General features: G+C 45.2%; 1 protein-coding gene across 1 annotated transcript in view; it reads left to right on the plus strand.

Annotated features, from left to right (window-relative positions):
• Positions 1-13,870: 13,870 nt before the first annotated feature.
• The window catches only part of LOC138468290 (uncharacterized), a 130,584-nt gene continuing 126,005 nt past the window's right edge, over positions 13,871-18,449 (plus strand). Inside the window, exon 1 of the mRNA XM_069608776.1 lies at positions 13,871-14,051. The gene's annotated coding sequence lies outside the window, so the exon portion shown is untranslated. The remainder of the gene's footprint in view (positions 14,052-18,449) is intronic.

Genomic DNA, 18,449 nt, shown 5'->3' on the forward strand with positions numbered 1-18,449 from the left:
AATCAGCGCTCCCTAGCATTAAACCAGCCCCGATTTTGGCTACCAAGACCCATTACCATTAACGCGTGCAGCGTTTATTTACTAATGTGTTTTCGGCCACGTGCGGCAAACTTTGGCAGCACAGAGAGCATTTCTGACCACAGCCACGTGCGGCACACTTTGGCAGCACGTAGTGCTTTATGTAAGCCACGTGCGGCAAAACCTTGGTGGCACGATGGATCTTGTTCCCTTTAAGCCACGTGCGGCGAACTTGAGCCACATGTTCTGAACCACTCGCTATTGTTGGGAACTAAAAAGCTCTGAGAGAATGTAATGTGCATGTGCCAGCACTGTATGTGTGTGTGATGTATTATGCCTATGTGAGTTAACACAGGTCACTAATACCAAAACTCTCTTGCAGCATTGGAACTGCTCCGAACTCCGGACCTGAGAGTGTGCAGGCAGGAGGCCAGCACTCAACCACAGATCTAAGTGCCTTTTGCATCAAAAGCTATTGTAAAACACTGCGTGTATGTTGGGACGATAGTGCATGTGTTACTGTTGTTTTTTCCCATATGTTCCCTTGCCTGTCCACTTACCCTCTCCTAACTCTCACTCCGGTTACCCTCTGTTCGAGACCCATCCAACCAACAAGATCCTAACCCTCTTTCCCTGCTGGGGTCTCGGCGGCCTGTGTAAGCTTGTCTTGCAGGTACCCAGACCGCAGTGGGGGTAGTTGGTTCGCGCCACTCCTGCACCTGGACTTCGGAGCCGTGACAGAAGCACAAGCCCAAGTGTGACAGGTGCCTGAGTGGCACGACCCAGCTAGACTATGGAAGAATTAACCAAGGTCCTGCAGGACCTACAAGCTGAGCTCACTGCCACTAGACAGGACTATGCTACCCTGGCCGTCCAAGTACGTTCTTTAGCAGCCCAAACCGCAAGCCTTCCGGGTGGTGCTACTGCGCCCACTCCTGTCCAAGTAAGTGTTACCCCAGAGTCCATAGTTCCATTAGCTCCCCCAGAAAGATACTCCGGTGATCCACAGAAATACCAAACCTTCCTGACTCAATGCCAGCTTCATTTCCTTACCAAACCCTCAGCATTTCGTTCAACCCAGGCTAGGACGGCCTTTGTGATCTCCTACCTTACAGGAGATGCAGCGGCTTGGGCGAATCCTTTAGTGCAAAGGGATGACACAGTTCTGTATAGCTGGGTTGAATTCCAAAACGAGTTTGGTAAGATCTTTAATCGTCAAGCTGCCTCTATGTGCACAGATAGGGAGTTACTTACCTTATGTCAAGGCAATAAGGAGTTAGTCACATATGTAACTCAATTCAACAGACTGGGGGCCCCGAGATAAAACAATGTCACTCTTTTATCAGGGTCTTCGTGATGACCTAAAGGACCTGATAGCACAGGTCGACCCCCAACCCTGAGACTGTCCAGCAATGATAGACCTAGCATTGCGTCTAGATCATCGTCAAGCGGAACGACGGGGAGATAGGAAACGGGGGGACTCTCGTGCAGTAGCCAGGCTTGATCATACCCATTTGACTCGGGCCCCGGAGAAATCAGGCGGGGATGAGCCGATGCAAATTGGGTCAGTCTGGGGTCCACTCACTAAAGACGAGAAAGAACGACAGTGTAAGGAGGGCCTATGTTTGTACTGTGGGACCACAGGACATTTTGTCAAAGATTGCCCTACGAAACCTAAAGCGCAGGGAAACGCCTCGGCTCGGCGGTTGTAGGGGTACTACAGCCGAGCCCTGAAAAAGAAGTTACCCCAGTCTCAGGTTTTGTGAATTATGCCCCCCACATCACTCTGTCAGGAGTCTTGCAATTCCAGGGGCATGAAGTTAAGGTGGATTTACTCTTAGACACTGGTGTCACGGGTAACTTCATGGACGTTTCATATGCGCCTAAGTTGGGAGTGCCCTTATGTAGGAAAAGGGCACCGGAACCAGTAAGGGTGGTGGATGGGACTGCTTTGAGTTCTGGTCCCATAACACACTGCACTCAACCCTTGACACTTTGTAGCCAACAGAATCACAGTGAGACCATTCAATTTGATCTGATAGCAGCACCACAGTTTGGTGTTATCGTGGGGCTGCCCTGGTTCACGAAACATAACCCCCTGGTGGATTGGTCCAAGGGTACGATATCCATGTCCTCTCCATACTGCCGTTCACATTGCGCTATTGTGGTCCAGTCTTTGCCCTCAGCTCAGGAGCCCATTATTGCCGCTATAGAGGCATCAGATCCCAGTAACTTAGCGGCAGAATACCAAGGGTTCAAAGATGTATTCAGTAAAAAATCGGCTGAGACTCTGCCACCCCAGTGGCCTTTTGATTGCCGTATAGACTTAGAACCCGGGGCGGTACTACCGTGTAGTCGGGTGTATGCCCTAACGGAGGCAGAAACAGAACACCTGAAAGAATATATTGATACCAATTTGAAAAGCGGTTTTATTCGACATTCCAACTCACCTGTCTCGTCGCCGTTGTTCTTCGTGCCCAAGAAAACGGGTGACTTGAGAACATGTATCGATTATAGAGGAATTGATCGTATTACGATTAAAAATCGGTACCCCTTGCCACTAATTCCAGTATTACTCGATCAAGTTCGGAACGCAACAGTATACACAAAATTGGATCTTCGGGGGGCTTATCACCTGGTGCGAGTGCGGGCTGGAGATGAGTGGAAGACCGCATTCAGGACCAAATTCGGCCTGTATGAGTACCAGGTGATGCCTTTCGGGTTGTGTAATGCTCCAGCAGCGTTTCAACACTTCCTGGATGAAGTGTTACAGGAGTATCTGGATGTCTTCACTGTGGTTTATATCAATGATATCTTGATATATTCCACCAGCATGCAGGAACCCGACAAACACGTTAGGGCTGTATTAGAGCGGCTTCGGGAACACCACCTATATGCTAAACTTGAAAAATGCGAATTTCACCGTACCACCGTAGAGTTCCTGGGATACTTCCTGACGCCATCTGGGGGGCAGATGGACCAGAAAAAGGTACGAGCAGTGGTCGACTGGGCGGCTCCTACATCCGTGAAGGAAGTAGAATCATTTTTAGGTTTCGCCAATTTTTACCGGCCATTTATTAAGAACTTCTCTCAACTGGTGACGCCCATTACAACGTTGCTTAGGAAAGGAAAGACATTTGTATGGGATAAAGCCGCTGAACAAAGTTTTCAGCGGTTGAAGTCTGCTTTTACATCCGCACCAGTACTACGCCATCCTGACCTCAGCCAGCCGTTCCTAGTTGAAACCGACGCATCAAGCTATGCCTTAGGAGCGGTCTTATCTCAACGAGACCCCAAAACGGGGTTACTAGACCCTGTGGCATTCTACTCTAGAAAACTGTTACCGGCTGAGATTAATTACACCATAGCCGACCGAGAATTATTGGCAGTAAAGGCAGCATTCGACGAATGGCGACATTACCTGTTGGGAGCCCGCCATACGGTCACTGTCGTGACAGACCATAGGAACTTACAATTCATTAAAACCGCGAAAACACTGAGCCCCCGCCAATTACGCTGGGCAATGTTTTTCTCGCGTTTTGACTTTCTAATTACATATCGCCCAGGAGCAAACAATATGAAGGCCGATATCCTATCTCGATATCCGGAGCCAGAGGGCAAAAGCTTAGGTGAGGCTCGTCCAATAATTCCGCCCACCCGGATAGTCGGACTAGTGGGTAGACCGAACATCTTTGACGACGTGTTGAAGGCCATGTCTGCTCAGGAGTTACAGAAGTGGTGTTCAAGACGCCCGCAACATACATTGGTAGACAGAGTCCCATATTACGCCAAGGCCTTATACTTACCTACGTCAGCACTCACAAAGGAAGTGATACATTGGTGTCATGACACTACATTAGCCGGACATCCCGGTATTGCTAAAACCCAGCAGAACGTATCCAGACACTTTTGGTGGCCTACGTTACTTTGTGATGTGCGGGTTTATGTGACGGAATGCAGCACTTGCAGCAGACAAAAAGCCAGTTACCAGAAACCAGTTGGCTTACTCCAACCGTTGCCAACTCCACCGGCTCCATGGCATACAATCACAATGGACTTGATTGTGGATTTGCCACCAGTACAAAAGTACACCTCTATCCTGGTGGTTGTGGACTCCCTCACCAAGATGAGTCACTTCATTCCGTGTATTGGAGTTCCCACCGCATGTGAGCTAGCGGACTTGTTTCTACATCATGTGGTTCGCCTACACGGTCTACCCACACGTGTTATCACGGACAGAGGCCCTCAATTCACTTCCCGATTTTGGCGAGCATTTTGTCAATTAATCGGGATGGAGGTCAGCCTATCATCCGGCTATCACCCGGAAACGGATGGCCAAACCGAACGGGTGAATCAAAGTCTGGAAAAATACCTACGCTGTTATGCAGCCAATACCGAAGTGTCATGGGTCCAATATGTCTGGTTGGCAGAAATAGCATACAACAACACCGTGCATAGTTCCACCAAGCATACGCCCTTCTTTGGTGCGTATGGATACCATCCTCGAGTATTGCCCACCAGATCTGGTGATCATTCTACAAACCTACCCACTCTATTGGGGCGTCAGGTTTATGCGCAGCAGGTCTGGAAGGATATTCAGGCAAATCTGGACACCGCAAAGACATCATATAAGCATTATGCTGACAAAAGGAGAAATGTAAGTCCCCAGTACCAACAGGGCGACAGGGTCTGGTTGTCAACCCGAAATATTAAATTGTCTGGACCTCAGAAATTACTACCAAGGTTTTTAGGTCCTTTTACTATTTCGGATGTAATCAACCGGGTGGCAGTGAGGCTGGCATTACCCCCACAAATGAAAATTCATCCCACTTTTCATGTGTCCTTATTGAAACCAGCCCGGCCATCCATTCGTACTGAAAAACCACCGCCCATCATAGTTCAGGGGAATCCCGAATATGAGGTCCAGGGAATTCTGAATGCACAGCATCGCCCAGATGGTTTGTACTATTTGATAGACTGGGTTGGGTATGGGCCTGAGGAACGTTCCTGGGAGCCTGCACACAGTGTGCATGCTCCTAGACTGGTAAGACAATTCCACAAAAATCATCCTGAGAAACCCAAGCCCAAGCCCTTCCGTGCGGGGGGGGAGTACTGTCAGGGTACAGGGAGTCGTAAGGGGGAGTCAGGGCTTAGCGAGAGGCCCAGGGCGCAGAGGAACCAGACACAAAACAAAGCAAACCCAAAGGAACAGCCTCCAGCCTTACAGGAGGCTTCTCTGTCCCTTTTGCAGGCAGAAGGCTCGCCGGACCACAACTCCCAGCAGCCTCCGGGCTGGGAACTACTTTTCCACTCCCAGGTTGGGAGGGGCTCGCACACACGCATGCGCGCAGGATGAAGGCACGGGGCTTGTGCTTAAGATCCCGACCGGAACGGACGCATCCTGCAGAGCTCCTGCCAACGGGGATCACGCGAGGGGCCACACCCCATGGAACCAGCATTCCGGCCCCTCGCTCACAACAGATAAGTGCAGCCAAACCATTGCGAACGAGCGACCAACCCCTACATGGGAATCAGAAGCGCAGCAGCGGAGGGAGAGCGCAAAACAAGCAGAGGAGCATTGGGATATCCAGTCCGTTGAGGGGCTCGCGCAGGGGGTACCGCCCAGCCATATTACGTCCCCTGCAAGGGACAAAAGCTAAGTGCCAATCAGCACTCCCTAGCATTTAACCAGCCCCGATTTTGGCTACCAAGACCCATTAATATTAACGCGTGCAGCGTTTATTTACTAACGTGTTTTCGGCCACGTGCAGCAACTTTGGCAGCACGGAGAGCATTTCTGACCACAGCCACGTGCGGCAAACTTTGGCAGCACGTAGTGCTTTATGTAAGCCACATGCAGCAAAACTTTGGCGGCACGATGGATCTTGTTCCCTTTAAGCCACGTGCGGCGAACTTGAGCCACATGTTCTGAACCACTCGCTATTGTTGGGAACTAAAAAGCTCCGAGAGCGTGTAATGTGCATGTGCCAGCACTGTATGTGTGTGTGATGTATTATGCCTATGTGAGTTAACACAGGTCACTAATACCAAAACTCTCTTGCAGCATTGGAACTGCTCCGAGCTCCGGACCTGAGAGTGCGCAGGCAGGAGGCCAGCACTCAACCACAGAGCTAAGTGCCTTTTGCATCAAAAGCTATTGTAAAACACTGTGAGTATGTTTGGACGATAGTGCATGTGTTACTGTTGTTTTTCCCATATGTTCCCTTGCCTGTCCACTTACCCTCTCCTAACCCTCACTCCGGTTACCCTCTGTTCGAGACCCATCCAACCAACAAGATCCTAACCCTCTTTCCCTGCTGGGGTCTCGGCGGCCTGTGTAAGCTTGTCTTGCAGGTACCCAGACCGCAGTGGGTGTAGTTGGTTCGCACCACTCATGCACCTGGACTTTGGAGCCGTGACACACTGTGGAGTTGATTGTCACCATCAGCTTCCAATGGGTAATCTGTAGCAAATTCGCATTTGTGAATTGTTGTACAGATGGTATTATTGATGCAGAGAACATCTGTGTCCTGCTGAACAGCCTGTGATCTGCTGGCACATCATCTAGTGCTGTTTCTGATACTTCTGAGAAGTCATTTCCTCCTCTCTTTACTCGGCTCAATTCAGCTGGCTTCTCTTTCTTGTCTGTTTGTTCCTCCTTCAGGGACCTCTTCTTCCTTTCGTTGGTGTCCATTTTTGGGAACTCATTGAGCTTCGCATCTTTCTGTGGCACAACCAACAAAGACATGTTGATGGGTACCAACAAGAAAACTCCTCCCCAGTTGGGTGGCAGCTTCTCATATGCCTTCGATCTGCACACCCTGTAGTGATCCATCAGTACTACTGTGCCATCTTCATTGCTGCATGCTCCTCTACACTCCTGCATCCGACATTCTCGCCAACTTCTACTTCACCGTTATTCTGATAACACAGTACTGGTGTCTTCAAAGGTATTATTGCATTGCTCCAGCTTCATTCTCCACCTATATCAGTAACTTTGCACTTGCCTCCCATTCCTTCAAGCACTAGTCATTTTGTTCCTGTACCTCGTTTAGTGGAGAGTGTGCAAGTGTGAGTACCTTACTCCCTACCACTCCATCCTTCCTTCCATCCATCTTCTGTGTATACTCAGCCATACACAAGTATTTGCGGTCTTTCCCAGCATCCAGGCTCTCCCCGTTTCTTTCACTCTCGTCCAGGGGCACAGCAATTCCTTCAGGTTGATAGTCTTTGTCTCTTCCTTCTTGGGCCCATCTGTAATGTACTGTATGGCTTCATCTAACTGACAATAATTGTTCATCATGTCTAATGTCTTTATGTAATTATCTTCATATTGGAACGTTGCTCTGGACATCCATCTCAGTGTTGCTGTCTTCCCATGGAACCTTCCTCGAGTTGTCACCATTGAGAGCTACATCAAGCATTGAGCTCTGGCTGCTGGTATTTCAGTTGCTATGAACGTTCTAGAGGCACTCATGGTGTAGGGGATTAATGAGCAGACATACCAGCTCTCCCTAGTGGTTTCCTTACCTACTTTAGTCATGTGTTTGTATCACATGTTAGACACTCGAGCAGTGTTGGTGAGGTACATGTTTACCCCTTTCATGTCTGTGTCAACACTGCACTTACCTCTCCTTACTGTGTTTGCAGTGCTCCCCTTTCTACCTGACATGGACGTTCCACCTGCTTGGGTTTGGGGAATGTTAGTAGAGGATACAGCGGTAGCACTAGCAATGAAAGAGATCCTCCAAAATATAAACACGACAGTACGGCTAGGAAAATATTATTTCACACATTTTTTACCTGTGCTGCTGATCCTCCTGCAGCCTGGAAATATAGTTGCCCACCTGAAATGCGCAAAGAAATGCGTTATTGTTTTAGTATTGTAAGTAACTCTTAAGCGCTGGGGACCAAATAATCACTTATAGCAAATGCAAACACTTCTTCCCCCACTTTTCTTACTAACGAGTCTCTCGGTGTGGCGGGATAGGGGGACTACCATGCTCGAGCTGTGGGTATGTTTGGGCCAAATACTCTATAAAGGCAAGGTAATATCCTCCGAGGGATTGTGCTCTGAATCTACTGGGTCTTCTTACAATGTGGACAAACTGGTTTGAGAAAGTATCTGAGTGGTGGGCAGCGGGCAACATGAACAATCATCAACAGTTATATTGGCTTACTCGTCGAAGGTGTGTAGAGAATACAATAAAACAGACATTGTTTCCTCACTCTAAATCTATGAGAAGTCCATTCCCTAACTCTGCTTCCCGTGAGCGTGTAACCATTAGGTGTCTTCCACTCGCCGTGTAAGTTCAAAGTTCGTTTGTAGCTCTTATAGCTGCTGAGCATTGGCCCTGTCGTTCATGTTGCCAGGTGAGGCTGCTGCTTTGCAGGGCTCGATGTCAGAGAGGTGGTTCCAGACCAACTTCCCCTATAGCCTGACAGCACGGTCTACCACCTTTTTCGACAAACCTAGCGCATTCCAGTGCCTAATAAAATTCCTTAGCAAGACAATGTCCTCTACATTCACCAGGTTTTCAAGTCTGGAGGCTTGTTGTGCATTGTCGCAGTTGCTCTCTCCGCTGTCTTCTGGGAACCCCCCAGTGTTGCTGTATTTGGCGAAAGGACAGAGGTGCTAGTAATCAAGGAAGCAATGTATTTGTGCATTTCATCTCCTAAAACATCTGCACTATTCTCACAATCTTTCAGTGCACTCTTGGGAGGAGCTAAGGGTAGTTGAATGCGTCATCCTGTCACCACCTCATGGGGCATTAAATGGTGGTCGCCCCCAGGCTTATTTCACAATCTAAATAAGGCAAGAGGCAAGCAGTGCAGCCAATTCTTCTTCGTGCTTTGCTGTGTTTTGGCTATGGTCTCACTCAAGAGACCGTTCAGGCGTTCACACACCCCATTTGCTTGCCAGGTGAACATATGTTGAAAGCCCTGCAAGGCTGCAATGTGCTGGAACATCTCATTGGTGAAATGAGAGCCATTGTCAGACCGCAGAACCTCACACACGCCCCATCTTGGGAATACTTCCATGACCAGGAATTTAGCCGCTCTAACGGCATGAGCATGTGAACAGGGACTGGCCTCTATCCGCCTGGAGAATGGATACGCGACCACTATCCTGTAGCGGTACCCTTGGCACACTTGGATCATGTCAACGTAATCAACATGTAAATGCTGGAATGGCCCTACTGGACACGGCATGGCTCCTCTCACAACTCTCAAGGTATGCCGGTTGTAAACTGTTTACATGTCAAACAAATTCAGCCACGTGTTCGGCCAAATTAGGACAGAACCATGTTTCTCCAATGCGGGCAGCAATGACCTCTTTCCCCTTGTGCGTAGGATGGTGCAATTGTGTCCACACATTGTTCAATAATGCTAGTGGCATGATCACTTTCCCTGTGTTATTCTGCTTCCATACAGCATCTGTTGGAGACATTCTACATCCCCTTTTGATCCACAATTCCTTTTCTTCTAGGGTGAAGCTCCCTGCAGCTCCATAATCTGTGCTTCTGTCAGTACATTGTACCCTTCCTTTAGTACCATGTTCCTGACACCCTCTGAAACATTTGAGGCTTTCTCCATTTCCAGTAGCTCCCCAAAGTATGCTGCACACTTTGCCTCAAAGTCTGCTGCTTAGTTTCCCCTTGAGATGGGATCTTCCCCTCTAGTGTGTGTTTGGCACTTCACTATGGCTACTCGTGTTGGATAATCAATCACTTTGATCAGTTTGCCCATTAGAAGTGCATGCTGTACTGGTGTCCCGTCTGCCCATTTGAATCCTCTCCTGATCCATCATGCCAGCCCTGAGTGTACTTATGATGTCACATAGGCAGAGTCAGAGTACACTGTCACTTCCTTTTCTCTGCTGTGTTCCAATGCTAGTATTAGGGCAACTAGTTCTGCCGCTTGTGCTGAATAATGTGATGGTAATCGCGCACTTACCACTACCTCAATCGCCTTGTCGTCCTTCAGCCTTACTACTACCTTCCTACTGCAGTTGCAAAAGCGCACCGTGCAAAAGTATAAAATTAAAGTGGAGTATCAAAAATAGCAGCAGCACAATTCAAAACATATTTTATAGAAATAAAACCTTCATAGTTGAGTTACAAGGAAGAAATCCAACCATATGCTGAAAATTCACTTTGAACTTGATAGACCTCTAAAAGCATGATGTATTATTTGAATACTATTTTATTATTATTACATTAAAAAAGGTAGCAGGCGCTCCTCTACAGAAAAAACATGGCATGATAACCTGTTCTGGGGTTTTTTCCCACTTTGAGATAAGAATTTGCTGCCATCGCTTTTTGCTCACTGTACCTTTCATAGAGGGGAAATACCCATTTGCATATCAGTCTTTGTCCCGCCCACATGGGTAGTCCAGCACCAAAATGCTATGGCAATTCCTTTCTGAACAAGAGTACCAACAGCAACCCCATACACGTGTTTCAGCCTTGTTGGGCCTCATCTGTGAGGTGGAGCTGTGCCTCTCTGAGCACAGTGAGCAGGGAGTCCACGTCTGGTTTCCCCCAGAGAGGCGCAGCTCCACCTCACTGATGAGGCCCCACAAGGCTGAAACATGGGGTTGCTGTTGGTACTCTTGTTCAGAGAGGAATTGCCATAGCATTTTGGTGCTGGACTACCCATGTGGGCGGGACAAAGACTGATATACAAATGGATATTTCCCATCTGTGAAATGTACACTGAGCAAAAAGCGATGGCAGCAAACTCATCTCAAAGTTGGAAAAAACCACAGAACAGGTTATCATGCCATGTTCTTTCTGGAGAGGAGCGCCTGCTACCTTTTTTGAAATATTATTATTACATGCCTAATTATTATAATTAATATTATTATATTGTTTGTATTATGGTTATTTGGTTAACAAGTTACCTTTTACAAACATAACAAAGAGAATATACAAATATTTCATTTAAAATACAAATTATAAGGTAATGATTCATATAAAAGTTTAAAAATAAAAAATACCACATATAAAGTACAGAAAAAAAAACAAGAAATAAATATGTAAAATATCAAACCATAAAAAGGGAAAACATAGTTAAAATGCATATCACATTGATCCTATTACCCTTTCTCCTGTGTCTAAAATGTCTTTATGGAAATGAAACGCAGCAACCATCCAATATTATTCTTATTAGGGTATTTATTGAGTGACGCAAAGGAGTGGTTTACAAATCATAGGGGGGGTGGGGTAAACGGCGATAAAAGCAGCTCACCAGGGATCAATACAAGGGAGCAGGAAGCCAACTGCGGGGGCTGGGAAGGGTGGGCAATTTGACAGTATAGGGACCTACAGATTCTTTCATCTGATGCTGCGGAGATGTTTGACATAAGGGAAAAGCAGATAAACATCTTGATTTTTCCGATCACATGCCTAGAAACGTATCCACACTAACAATTAGCCATATGGCCCATCAAAAACTAAAATATTTGTTTGAAAACTCAGCCAATTTAAGTCTGCTCTGTGAAACTGAGGATCCAACCATTTCGTGCAGGAAGTTAAGGGTGAACTCCTGCTCTGGTAGCAATGAAACCTCCACTGAGGGATTGCGGAGGCAAACAGCGACATGCCCGATTCTCTTCCCATGAAATACAGGGATCAGAAAGGCTGTGCATCCAGTCGCAAATTACAATTAATACAAACCTACATGCTCCGAACCCCTTGACTTGCGGAGCTAATCTCCTTTCCATCACCTCCTAATGTAAAGTTACTAAAACTGTATCTGCTAACTAACTTCGATTGGGCAATTAATTTGTCCAGCCCCTGCCTCGGCCCATTCTACAAACCCATGTGTTACGCATCGCCACAATAGGTTATATTTAATAATTGGAATCCCAACATAGCCTAGCCACTTGCACCCAAGCTCCCTCTCAACTTCACAAAGCAAGATTAATTGCAAAAAATCAGATATCCAATTAGTTCATGACATGTTCATTTCATATTTAATGTTCATAAACAGCCAACACGTGTTTCAATCCTTGCACGGTCTTCCGCAGGGAAATTCCTATTCATATATTCGTTTAGCAATTCAAACACCTTCACAATGGTGTTCCAAATTTCCTCTCTCCCTGAAATGCTGGTTCAAAGTGCTTATCCAGATTTGTAAAAGCCACCTCACTACAGTACTATGTGGGTAGATACCCTCTGCTGCCGGTTTGTAGACAGCAAATGACATATGCTGGCATAGTTGGTCCCAGTTGCCTGTTGGGCTATCGGCGTTCTGTGAGGCATAAAGGGGTATATGTAATAGAATACTAGCAAAAATACCAGAAATAAAAGAAAAGAGGCACAAATAAAAAGGCTACCATATCAAAAGTCTAACTAGAACACATGGAAACTGTAAAAAAAGGAACATTTATAAATAAAAAGTAACCCTTTTTGAGGAAAACTAAGCAGAACAATGAAGCATCAGCTACAAAAATGATTACCCAAATAACTGCAATAAACTCATACCACTCCGACTGCTTTTAAAAATAAAACACTATGAAATAAAAACTCTCTCTCCTAAATAAATCTGAAAATCATGGAAAAACTTTTTTTTAAAACAACTAAATCCATATTCTTCTTTCCCAACTGCATTGTTAAAATGGCAAACCCAAGATAAATAAAAATAGCAGGGTATCGGTTTCTTTTTTGCATGAAAAGGAAATTCCAGCCAGTGGCATAACCTCATCAACATTAACAAATTTAAGAGCAAAACTACCATTGCATTATCTTTTCTGGACTGTGGTTACAAATGGTTACAAGTCATTTCAATATCAAATTATTGAATAGTTTTTAACTTAGTGTTTACAAATCAATGTAATTCTATCAATCGAGAGGAGTTTGAGGATGTATGAGGATGACAGAATTGTGTTATTTCTTTTTTTAAAAAGACGGTCTAAATGCCATGTTCTTTATTTTCTGCGATATATTTATATTTTCAATTTCTTTTGACCATAATAGGATTACTGTATACCCCACAAGCTTTACAATATTGTCTCTATGTTATTAAGTATGGACTAGTTAGAACCAGTAGGTGCAGTTTCCAAAGTCCTTTTGCATATAATCTTCACTATCTTAGTCGTTAATTTTCTCACACACTATTGGGGCATCAGGGGCCTGTTTTCAAAGACATAGAAATAAGAAGCCAATTTTCTTTTTACACAATCACGATCAATGGATTGTGCACGAAAGGAAAAGATGGATCACTGGAGCCCAATGTAGACAAAGCTTATTGGCCATGCGTTTGTTTCCCAGCACAACGCACTTGTGTTCCATTGGCTGAGAGTTGAACCCAAACTTCTAGATTTGCTTTGATTGGTAAGATTAATGATCGAGGACCTCAGAGTTTGCTTCTATGTGAATTATCTTATTTCCAAAGTCCTCTTGTGTTGCCTGACACTGGCTTACAATAAGAGATGTTGAAAGGAGTAATAGATATTGTGACTTCATGACCCATGAGGTCACAGAGGCCTGCAAATAGAATGCCAGCACCTGTTGCTGTAGCCTTCCTCTTTCATACCTTCTAGGATGGCTGCTTCAAGGGGGGACATGAGAGGCTGGTTCCCTGCAGAGCGTTCCATTAGAACAGGATTTTCCTGGAAGGTGGCTGATAGACTCCCCCCGCTGCTTGGCCCGCCCATGGGTGATTTCACCAAACCCATTCGTAGGACAGCTATTGGAGTTTGGGAACCCGGGTTCCACCCTGAAAGATTTCAAGTGGAGATCTGTGTGGGGATAGGGATGATCTCTTGATGTCACTGGGATGTGATAATAGGCTTAGTGAGGGGCAAAAGCCCCTGTGACCTCACCAGACTGAGCAGGTTGTTGTAGGAGGCTGGCTTCTGTATCTAGGCTGCTGGGATCCCCAGTGTTGCGGGAGGCCGGCCTCTGTGTCGGGGCAACTGAGACCTCCGGGCACAGAGGTCTGAGAGTCAGAAGAGCATGACTTACCTTACAATGGTTTAAAACCTGACCATCTTCCGGAAACTGACCGAATACCATTAGACCAAGGTAATCTACAGAAATTCTGATATGCAGGCCTTGCGGTCTGGGGAACCGGGTTAAGTGCACAACACTTGGGAGAAGAAATTGAAAGGAAAGTCTCAGCATACATCTTCACTAGGGTTGGTGATGGGCTTTTAAAAAAAATGTAACTATGAAGCTACAGTTCGATGTAAGATTTCTAATTCTGAGAAATGACTTGCAGAGCAGCAGCCTGCAGGAGCATTGCTGCCCTGGGGTGGGATTAGTAGGTTCCGGTAAGCGGTGTCCTGAGACCTCACCTTTCTATTCATCTACCCTCTCTGGTGTGTACCTCACTGAGCAAAATGCCCACAAACATCAAGGTAAATCCATGTGTACCGTAAGCCCTCGGCCTTGACTCAAAAGTCTGTTCATTCAAGATGATGCAAATACAGGGTGGACACAATTAGGGGCAAGTCGTCACTTTCTGCGTGAGCCACTTGATGACCGCAGTTCAAAGTAATTCTTTCAGCTCAAGAAGGGTTAAGCAACATAGGACCAGCTAGTCTTTAAGAACAAGCGATCTTAGATATGGTGCAGAGATCTTCCAGGGCCAGCTAAGGTAATCAACTCAAGTAACTACAAATAGAAGCTCAACCCAAGAACTCACCTCTAGAGACAACTGTGAGAAAAGTAAGCAGATCACTAGAGGCAGGACCAACGTTCAGTGAGTGCAAAGTGCCCGGGTAAAGTGAATAGCGGGTGAAGGCTGAGGATGGTCAGGACAGCTGGGAAAGGGTTTGCAGCGGGAATTGGAGATACACTGAAACGGGTTGATTCTTTGGGAAAAGACATCAAATTGAGATAGAGGAAAGGAGGTGCTGGTTCTAGGGTGTAGGGAGTGGATAATGTTGGAGGAGTTGTCTACACATCAGATTCTGAAGGAGGGGTTGGCATTGAGGTACGTGCTAGACAAGAGCTTTTTTGATGTCATGACTTTTTTTGCCTGTCTAATTGATATAGAGATGTTTATATTTTTAATCTAATAGTTAGATGTATTCCAAGAATGGCTGTATTCACATAACCTACAGAGAGCAAAAAGACAGATAAAACAAACTACATCCACCAAATGGCAAAAATGATCAGTTTTCAATTGCGTCAAATATTTACAAAACCAGATAGCGGTAAGGAGCTTAGAATCTAGATCAGTGCTGCACAACTCTAGAGCTTGAGCCTCAAAACCGACCAGGTTTTCAGGATCACCGCTAAATGGGTACATTATTTTCCATTTGGATCTATTGGCTGTAAATCTATCTCATGACTATTCATAATGGCTATTCTGAAAACCTGATATGTTTGCCACCTTTGAGGACTGGAGTGGTACCGCTTCATACAGATTGATAGAAACAGTACTTTAGAAGGGAAACAGGGGATGAAATAGCAAGAACAGATTATTGGATGGGTATTCAAAGGATGGAAGCACAGGAAAGGGCAGAAAGAATAGGCAAGGGTATTTTGCTACTCTGAGTAAAGAGGCTTTTTACCAACCCCATTCAAAGGAACCAGATGGGCTGCTTGTAGGGGCAACTTGGTGTTCGGTGGTGGTGGCAACCCGGGTGTCATTTCGGTTTCTCTTAACCTATGCTTTCTTAAAACAGCATGCAAAATATCCCAGAAACGTTGTATTTAAGATACGTTCAAACTAATCATAGCCAGTAAAAGTGTGGAAAGGTCTGTGAGTTTGGGGTGAGGGGCATTTAGTGAAAGCATATGTTGGGTTTAGGATCTTAATTTAGATTTTTCACTTTAAAGAAGGGAATTTAAAGTTGGGGGTGAAAAGATGTATGTAGAACTATTTCCAGAATGATAAAACACGATTTGAGTTTCTGGGATCCTGGTTTACGAGGTTGGTTCTTTTCTTCTAGACAGAGTGAGAGCTCATTCAATGAGAGAAGGACGGGATGATGTAATTCAAACAGTGAGCAGTCAAAGTGTGGCGAGTGTTCATCATCATTTTGTCATGGAGCTTGTTCTATTTACACTGTCTGCTGGTTAATAATCAGAATACTTACCCGTAATCTTCATTACTCCTACTCTTCGTCCTTGCAGTAATTTCTCTTGAATTACCAACCTCCATGATAGGAGGCGTTTCATATATTTTCTCCATTCTCAGAAAGGTGGGAGAGGCCAGTCATAGGTACTGTGATGAGGAAGAGTAGGACTTGAAGTAATGAATATTACTGGTAAATAATCTTATCATTACCTCAACATCCCTCTTCCTCATCTAAAGTACTTAATTTTAAGTAATACCAAAGATAGTGGAGGAAGTGGGCCATAAGAGAAGGCCACACAGACCACAGAGATCCCTGGGGCACACCACATCACCAGTCATTGAATAAGCCAAACCCCTCCCACCCTCAGTGTGAGACTACACGTTGGATTCCAAAGCCAAAGGAACTACTCAACTGACAATTTACCCAGGCAGTAACGCCAGACAAAGGTATTAGAATTGACCCATAAGGCTGGCCTGCAGACATCCTGGCAGGGAATACTTCTTGACTCTGCCCAAGAGACAGCCAACTTCCCTTTTCTCCGATATCAGCGAACATTTCAGATGTTCGGGGTCATTGCTGTGATGTTTGCAAACTTGACAACATTTCGAGGACATCCATGCATATTACTGGAGAACAGGGTCAGGGAAGAGCAGTTTTTGGATGGCTTATAACTTTGGCACCATTCAATGAAACTGCACGATATTTTACTAAATAATTCTAGACCCAACTTTCAATGCTGTTTAACCAAGAGGAGCCAAGGTTAGAGGGGGTCCCAAAATCTTTGAACGGCTTATCAATTTGGTGCAGTTTGACAAAATCACGTACAAGTTTGCAATCAGATTTAAGACCCAACTTTGAATGTTTCTGCAAAGTTTGGTGGGATTTTGTCAAGAGGGGGCAACATTAGAAGGGGGTCCCAACACTTTTTAGATGGCCTATAACTTTGGTTCCATTTGACAAATCTGCACAAATGTTTGCAAAAAGATTACAGACCGAACTGTGATTGTCTGTGCAAAGTATGAATGGATTTTGTCAAGTGGGGGCTATGTTATATCACTATTTTTGTACCTACATTTTGACACTTTTCAAAAAATAAAACTGACGGATTTACAGCAAACTTGTGCAAAGAGCTTTGGCATGGACCACAAAGCATGGTTTCACAAATGTGTCTGTGTTTTATTTTTTGAAAAGTGTCAATGTAGGTACAAAAAATAGTGATATACCTTTGGTGACTGAGATATAGCCTGTGCCCCGGACAATCTGGCCACTAGCCAAAGCCCCCAGAGACCGGCAATGTGGTAAAAGTGGACATGGCCAGCAGGGACCAGATATGGGGTAAAGATTTTCAAAATTGGGATAGCCTTGAATGGGAAAAAAAAAATCTGCTTGTTGCACCAGCCCGAAGTACTGGACAGGACTGCAGCAAACGTGCACGAGGAGCATGAGCAAGGATGTGAAAGCACATGCTTTTGCAAATCTATCCAGTGTTTTCTTTTTTCCAAAGTGTTGAAATGTGTGTACAAACACTTGGGATATAACATTGGTGTCTGAGCAATGGGCTTGTCTGATTTGCTTATTGGGGAATGCGGCTTGGCCGAAGCCCATTCCCCATGAATTGTGGAGACTGGCCATGGCCGCAAGCTAGGTGCAGTGAATAACAGGGTTGCTTTGGTGGGGCTGAGGTCATGGTTGAACTTCATGCCCTAGGCAATTCAAGCAGGACTTGCATTCCCAGCATGCACTGATGAAAACATACGTCAAACATATGTTTGTGAAAGGTTTGTAGTTCTTTCATATATGTTAAAAGAGGAATTATTAATAACATATGCAGTGCTGTAAGATAATGAAACATCTTCACTTATAAAAAAACATTGAAATTAACTGAAACATCTTTGTTACAGGGATGTTCTGGTTAAGTTGCACTAATAAAAACCTCTGAAATTCACTGAAAATGGTTGCAAGAGAAATAAAAAAAACAAAGAAATTTGCCAGTTATGGTAAGCTATGAAACCATAACTCACGCCACCACCATGCACTGCTAAAACAAACACCTAGTTCATCCAAGATGACATCACAAATGGCATCATTGATGACATCACATATGACATCAATTCTGATGAAAAGTCCCTACAAGGGGTTATGTTTAGGATGTTGCTAGCAACTTATGAAGGGTAACCAGGATACCTCTCAAGAACTACTCTATGTATCACAAAATGTACCCATTGAAACAGAAACATTCTATTGAAGTGTTGTTGTTAATACAGCAATCTAATTATGCATACACGTAGTCTCGGGAGAATAGCTCAGGGGCAACGTGCTTGTGCAAGACGGCACGGAGCAACACAGGGTCTGCGCTTTGAAACCTCTGGGTATTAAGCACGTTATGAATAAC

This window comes from Ambystoma mexicanum, chromosome 4q, assembly GCF_040938575.1.
Source record: "Ambystoma mexicanum isolate Mex_15411 chromosome 4q, UKY_AmexF1_1, whole genome shotgun sequence".
NCBI classification, from domain to species: Eukaryota; Metazoa; Chordata; class Amphibia; order Caudata; family Ambystomatidae; genus Ambystoma; species Ambystoma mexicanum.